Raw genomic sequence first — 8,103 nt, 5'->3', positions numbered from 1 at the left:
CAAGGTCCCAAATATCTCCGAGAAAAAGCTACGTGTAGAAGAATATAATGTAGAGTGATGCAAAAACAAATTCGCAATCTCACTCTTAACAGTATAATGTAGAATATAATGCTACATTTAGCACACTTCAATACTTATAACTTCGGCTGCTTTTGTAAAAAAAATATACTCCCTCCGTCAAAAACTAAGCGACTCAATATTCTAGTTATGGATGCATCTACAAGCTAAAAATATGTCCAGATATAACCATAAGATAAAGTTGAGTCACTTATATTTGGAGGAGTGAGCAGAAGTGGTTAATATAGGTATATTTTGCCACCATATTTAGGTGCGCCACTCTCTCCGCCAAATCCAAATCAACCATTCCCCCTCTTCGAGCTCCTCAACCTTTCGAAATCCATGGGGATGGTGGGAGCTTCCTGGTCCTCCAGCTTGGCGGTGGCGATGGTAGTGGCGACTGTCCATGGCGTGCCGGTTTCTTCCTTTGCCATTACCTCTTGGATGATCTTACGGTGGTGGTAAGATTCTTAAACCCTAGTTCTAGCTTGGACCTAAGCATGTGGAAATTGGGGTAGATCTAATGGCTTCGATTGTAGATCATGTCTTCTTTCTTGAGCACAACAACAGTGGTCCTGGCTGGTTCTCCCTTGAGCACGGTGATGGCGGTCCTGCCATATTCTCCCTGTACCCGACATGTGTGCTAAATCCCGTTCCTGCGAATGTAAGAAACATATGTTCTTTCATCTTGTAGCTAAGATCTGTATATGTGTTTTGTTCGTTCGTAGAGATTATTAGTTAGTGTACCATGCTTACCAATATTCTTGATTACCTAATGTAGGCGATCAAGGCGACTTTTTAAAAAAAATGATACGAACTTTTTACTAATTTTGAAAAATAGCATGCGTTTTATAGAAATTCAATAAATAGAATCCACTCGGCAGGCCGTGGGCCGACAGACCCTGTTGGCAGGCCGAATGCCGACAAGGACCAATCGGCTGGTCAGCTGCCGACCGGGCCAAATCGGTAGGCTAGCTGCCCACCATGCCGTATGGCTGCTGGATTCTTACTCGGGTGATGCTGTACACCGACCACTGCGGTGCTCTTTTTTCCTTTTTGTTTCTTTTTTTCCTTTTCTGTTTTTTTTTGTAGAATGTGAATACTTTTGGAAAATAAAAAATCCAAATTCTGAACATTTTTAACTTGGAACAATTTTTGAAACTGAACTTTTTTTAAATTTGAACAATTTTGTAAAATGATTTTTAATTAATTTCAAAAATTGTTCAAAATTTAAAATTTGTTCAAAATTCAAAATTCGTTCAAGATTAAAAATTTGTTCAAATTTTACAAATTGTTCAAAATTTAAAATTTTGTTCTAATTTCAAAATTCGTTCAAGATTAAAAATTTATTCAAATTGCAAGTTCAAATATAAATTTGTAAAATTTCAAATTTCGTTCAAGATTATAAATTTGTTCAAATTATAAAATTCGTTCAAATTTAATAATTTTCGAAACAGAAAAAAGAACAAAAGAAAAATAAAACAGAAAACAAAAACAGGAATATAAAACAGAAAAAGGAGAAACAAAAAAGAAAAGAAAAAACGTAAAAAAGAGGAAGCTCGCACCTAACTGGGCTGGCCCGTACCGCGCGCGGGGTGTGCGGTACGCGCCGACCTGGTCGGTGTATAGGTTTGCCTTTTTACTGACAGGGAGCTAGCGAGCGTACATGTGGATCTGATCGATGGAACCAAAATTGGTCTGGTCGGCAGCTGGCAAGCCGATTGGGCCTTAGAGCATCTCCACTCGTCCCCCCGACGAGGCCCCCGAGCGACGTTTTTTCCATCCGGACGGCGAAATTCGGCCCAGTCGCGCCCCCGGTTCCTCGTTTTCGTCCGGATTTGGCCCTTAATCCATCCGGCGAGCCCACGCCAACCCCGGCCCCCGGGCGCGCTCGGGGACTCCGGACGAAACGAAAGCGCGAAACGGCGTGTGGACCCGCGTAGTCGGCGGCCGGAAAACCAAATCCTGTGATTTTCCCTCCAATCTGCTTGCATTTCCCCATTCCCTCCAATTTGCTTGCATATCCCCATTCTCTCCCGCCGAAATCCCCCAATCTCCTCGTCTTCCCGGCTCCAGGTTCCGGCGGCGTCTTCTCGTCCACCACCACTCTCCTCCTCGTCTTCTCGTCCACCACAATGCCGCCGAAGGCGCCCGGCGAGGAAGATGCGGAAGAAGAAGACGAAGCCGCCGGGCATGTCGAACGCCGAGTGGGCGGCGGACGAGAAACGGCGCGACGTGGAAACAAGCGCCGGGCGGAGAGGGTGAAAGAGCCGCCGCCAAGAGGTCGGCGGAGGCGGCCCAAGACGAACACTTGGGGTTAATCAGCATGGCCTACGGCGGCGGCGGCGTGTTCCCCGGCCAATGGCCGACGCAAGGTACAACAAGTTCCCCGTCTTCCTTCTCGCCTTCGCTCGTACTCGCCGTCGCCGGCTGCCGTGTTCCAAGAGGGCGCCTACGTCCAACCGTCCAAGCCCACACCGTCGCCGCCCGAGCTTGACGTCGGCGTCGGCGGCGGCCTGTTCGAGGGCACCTCGCCGGCCCTGCGACGAGGGCCGCTCGCGTTCGGTGCGATGGCGGTGCCGAATGACGAGGAGATCCACGAGATGATCACCTCCGGCTCCGCCGCCGCCGCTGCGAGCCCGGGGTTCTTCATGACCGCCGCCGCTGCGTGCCCGGGGTTCTTCACGCAAGAGGAGACGAGGGCGACGGCAGCTGTGGCGGCGCGCAAGGAGCATCGGGAGGATGTTGCCGACGGAAGCCAAGCCGTCGAAGAAGAAGGCGAGGAAGAAGAAGAGCCAACTGAAGCCGGCGCCAACCTGTCGAAGGGGAAGAAGAAGAGGAAGAAGGACTCGCCACCTGCCGAACCGCGTATCAAATGGACGCCGAAGGAAGAGGAGTGCCTCGCCGAAGCTTGGATGACCGTGTCCACGAACGGCATAATCGGGGCCAATCAGTCGTTCGACACATCTCGGTTTCGAGTGAGGCGGGCGTACGAGGAACGCAAGCTCGTCGATCCCTACTTCAACAAGACGAACATGAACGTGTACCGGGGAGACAAGGCAATGGCCACCCATTGGGGGATCATGCGGACGGCGTGCGGCAAATGGCACGGCGTACGAGGAGGAGATCGACAAACGGCCGATCAGCGGCCACGACATGGAGCAAAGGGTATGATCCGCCGGCCCTACACCACCGAGGTACATCGTCGTTAGCTGACCCGTATCGCCGTGCTCTTTTTTCCCCAGCTGCGCCGAGCTTTGGACATGTACACGGACGACACCGGCCTGCGGTTCAAGTTCCTCAACGTCTACGCCCGCCTCGAGAAGTGCGAGAAGTGGAAGGAAGTTCGCACGTCCCTCTCGAAAAGCAAGACCGAGCAGTACAACCCCGACGCTCCGCCGGCTTGCGCGGCGGAAGGGCGCCCGAGCTCGGCCGGAAGAAGCGAGAAAGAGCTCAAACGGACGGACAATCCCGCCGACGGGATGCGGGCGTCGATCGACAAGTGCTGGGCCGACTTGAGATCGCACGCCGACGGGAGGAACGACAAGTTCGACGGCAGGTGGCGGGAGATGCTCGCCAACCAAGGCGCCCGGATCGCCTGCGCGAAGACGACGGTGGCGGCGAAGAAGAGGAACACGGACTTGGCGTTCCTCATGGGCGGCGGCGACATGGAAATGATGGACGAGGAGACGAGGAATTGGTACCGGGGCCACCGCAACGACATCCTCCGAGCCACTACGTCGTCTCCGCCGGCTCCTACCTCGTCTACCTCACCATCTACCTCGTCGACTGCGGCTGCTTCGACGTCCACTGCGCCGCTGCTTCATCGTCGCCCGCCGCAGCCGCTTCGGCGTGTGAGGAAACTGGTCCGTCGGACACCGCCGTGCCGGCCGGGACTGCCGACGAGCCTGTCTCCGTGTAATTTCCCCCGATCGCCGATCTGTGGCTGATCCTTTTGCTCCTTTTGCCGATCAACTGCCCGTACTTGTAGCGCGGGACACGGCGATTTGTTTGAATTTAAACTCTATCCGCCGAACTCCGGGTGGACGACTGGAAATATGGTACTCCCCACGACTTAATTTCGTCCAATCCGGCGGTAGTTTCGTCCGGATTTGGGCGTGGGGAGCGCCAACGAGTGGGGATGCTCTTAGGGCATCTCCAACCGGGCGACCCATCCCGCGCCCGCGCGTCCAGATGGGTCGAAACGGACAAAAACCCGGCCCAACGCGGGGACGCACCGCAAAAGCGGACGGCCGCGGCGTCCGGAACGACGCAAACCCGGCCCAAATCGGGCTAGGTTTGCGTGGCCGCGGATGGCACGCGCCGTCCGCTCGCGTCCGCGCGGCCGGTCGCCTCGTCTCCCTTGGGCCCACCTGTCGGTGACCGGGGAGACTATTAAATGGGGACCGGAGGGGATCCGGCCATCCACTCCGGTCCCCACTCCACTCCCGAGCAAAACCGCCGCCATGGCCCCGAAGCGACGGTTCGCTCCCGGAGCGAACGACGACGAGGCGGCGGTAGCCGCCGTCGTCCGCCGGCGTTGCGGCCGTCGGGAGGAAACCGGCGCGGCCTCCACATCGGAGAGGCCGCCCGCGGCGGTGCGGCATTGCCGCAACCGCCGCCTCTCCTCTCGAGCCGAAGCCGGAGTCCTCGGAGGAGGACCCGGACCTCCGCCGCCGCCACGATGATCTCGGCGGCGGAGGAGGAGGCGAAATGGCCGGACCTCCATGAGGCCATTCGCACCTCCGAGATGGAGGAGGCGGCCCGGCGGGAGGTCGAGGAGGCGGAGGGCTGGGAGCTCTACGCCCAGGGCCCGCCGGGCGCGACGGGGAGGAGGAGGAGGCGGCGCGGCGGGAGGAGGCCAGGCGCCGCGCCGACGAGGAGCGCCGCGAGGAGCAGCGGCGGCAGGAGCGGCGGCGCCAGGTGGCCAGGCGCCGCGCCTGGCAGGAGAGGCAGCAGCGCCTCAGGGAGGAGGCGCTGCTCCGTGCGCCGCCGCAGCCTCGGGTGGCTCCGGACCCCCACTCGCCGTGGGAGGAGGCCCTGTGGTCTCCGTGGCCGGAGTCCCCGGCACGGTCGAGCCACAACAGCGCCTCGCCGCCCGGGGACGTCGTCCACGACGACGACGTCGCCGACGACGCCCACAGGGGCTAGGCGGCGCACCGGCGGCCACCGCGCCGCCGACCAAACCCTAATAGAGGGTTTTTAAATTAGTTTAAATTTAAAAGCCCATATAGGGGCTTCTTTTGTTAGTTTTATTTGCCCAAAATAGGGCTATGTACTAAATTTGCCCAAAATAGGGCATATGTTCAATGAAATTTCGTTTAAATTTGCCTCTTTTTTTGTTTTCGTTTTTCTCCGGTTTATGCGATGCGTCCGCGCGTTGGGCGCAGCGCGCGACCCAAACGGACACGCGGACGCGGGGCGCTGTCCGCGTGTCCGGGCGGCGACCCAAACGGCCCAAAACGGACGGCCCAGCGCGTCCGTTTGGGTCGCGCGGTTGGAGATGCCCTTATCGGCAGCTAGCTTGCTAACTGGATCCTATTTTTTCACACATATATTATTTTTTTAAAAAATCGTGGCGATCAAGCCTGTTAGCTGCCCTGATCTGTTTGTTCCCTCTGTCAAGAACATTGACATGTCTTGTATGGAGCCTCCCCTATTGTGCATGATCCAGCTAGGTATGAACCCAAACTGTCAATGGTTCGGGAATCTTTTTTGTCAAAATTCATCCTGAACCGTCTCATTGAGTTCGTGAAGAACATGGATAGATCTAGCTATTGATTAAGAGAGATCCAAATGAAAGGTTGTGAATGACTATATTGGGGATAGAAATGATCACTCTTCAGCTGAACAACCATACTAGAAAGTGGAGAACGAGGTGAAGCCAGATATGCAAGTTGAAAGAGGAAGTCAAGCTCAAATAGAGCGATAAAACCACATGCTTTCTCGTTGATGACGAGGATCAACTAAGACATCACCTCCTAGTAAGATGAACTAGCACTGTTTTTCATTGACTAGTTCATCGATGCTGGTCATGATCTTGATCTTGATATGCACTAACACATTATTAGTTGCAGTGCTACCTGAAGCATATTGAGTTGGTCAACATGCTCAGAGTGAACTATGCTTAGATGGAGATTGTCTTCACGCCGAGGCTTGTTAATCAAAAGCAACTCTTGGAACCACACTTGTTGATCAAGGCACTTAACTACATCGCCGAAAACAAAGTCGAATGTACTGAATATGCAAGGTTGCTACTTGGTGAGAGGATGGCTGACTTAGGACCTGGCTACACAAGCAGATTGTTTAGTGTTGCTTCTTTGTTGTTCATCATCTGTCGATGCTGGTCATGATCTGGTGATGAGATCATGTATATTTTGGGAGGTGGCATCATATCCTTTAATTAGCTAGGACTTAATTAAACTTGATCCATGGTCTGTAATATGATGAACTTGTCGAAGGTGGTATATACTAATCCCTTCTGTGATGAACTGCTGATGCATCACGAGCTATAGTTGTTTTACTCCTGGTGCATCACCCATTAGGGTAACTGTTATGTAGGGTGCTGCTACCTATTACCGCCTCCTTTTGATGAACTAGATTTTGCAATATGTTACTATTTAGTCAAGGTTGCTGGGTAACCACCTCTCCAATGTAAGAGGTTATCATAGCAACCTCATATGTCCAACGAAACAATGCCTGATTTGCACTAGCAGAGCAAAAAAAGGTTGTGTGCAACTACCAACAAAAGAAGATAAGAGTTGCCTCTCCAGTGCAGAAAAATCTTTACACACTACCAAACGAATTGCAGATTTTGGCCTAGCGCTCGTATTGAACGGGCTATGACTCCAACGCCTGCTTCTAGGGAGCCCCAAAATAGACCTAGGCTAAAAAAACACACCCTTGGTATGAATTGCAGATTTTGGCCTAGCGCTCGTATTGGACGGGCTATGACTCCAGCGCCTGCTTTCTAGGGAGGCCCAAAATAGACCTAGGCTACAAAACACACATCTTGGTGTCATAAGCGGTTGGCGCAAGATGGCCGGATATCAAGGCCACAAGCTTGACTAGGTCGGAACTCGGGAAATGTTCTGTTCTTTTGACAAGAGTTGCACATCAATGGTGGATTTGTTTTGCACTAAATTGTTTCATTCCATCAATTGTTCGATGGTCATCTAACTTTGTTCAGATTTGCATCTATCTACACACTAAAATATGTTTAGATATAATCGTATTTAGATAAAGTTGAGATATCTTTTTGGGAGTGTGGGAGAGCCAGGGGACTAAGGTCGGAAACATAGCCAGGCTTTTTCATCAATCGATGAACAACCTATTTGTTGCTAAGTTTAAAGTTCAAAGTTATATCTCATGAATTACACATGTATATACATAAGTCAACCCTCGAAAAAAGAAGGGCAACAAACGCTTATATGCATCACTGAGTCTTCTAGAAAGTCGCCAACTGGATGCTGCTCATCCGGGAAAAGGTGTTTAGTATAACCTGGATTTTTTTTTTGCGATTAGGACACTGACATTAAAAGAAACAACGAATAGTACAAAGCATCCCAAGAAAAACGAAAATTATAACGTGATCCTTGAGAAGCCCTTCAACTTTAACCTCCAGACCGTGTCGACGGTGCACCGCCGCTGTCGCTCCTCCCTTAGTCGGCATGACGTTGTTGGTTGCGGGCGGGAAGTCGCCGAACGAGTCAAGAAGACCACATCCGTTCCAAAGACGATGAAGAAGGATGAACTGCCACTGAAGCTCATTGATGATCCGAAGATCCCCACAGCCACACGAAAACCTCGAAAACAACACCACTCCCATAAGTCTCTCGACGTTGCCGCCGAGATGGGATTGAAGCCGGGAAGACCTTATTGCACGAGGCGGCGCCACCACCACCTGAGCACCGCCCCTATAAACTTTGACCCTATAAACGGAGAATGGAACCCACAAGACAGGGGGTGGAGGAATTTCAACCTCGTTAGAGACAATAGAGATCTTAACCTGATGAATACTGAATCTGAATTTAGGGAGAAGGCAGG

Source organism: Lolium rigidum, chromosome 7 (assembly GCF_022539505.1).
Source record: "Lolium rigidum isolate FL_2022 chromosome 7, APGP_CSIRO_Lrig_0.1, whole genome shotgun sequence".
NCBI lineage: Eukaryota > Viridiplantae > Streptophyta > Magnoliopsida > Poales > Poaceae > Lolium > Lolium rigidum.
This window is presented reverse-complemented; position numbering follows the sequence as displayed.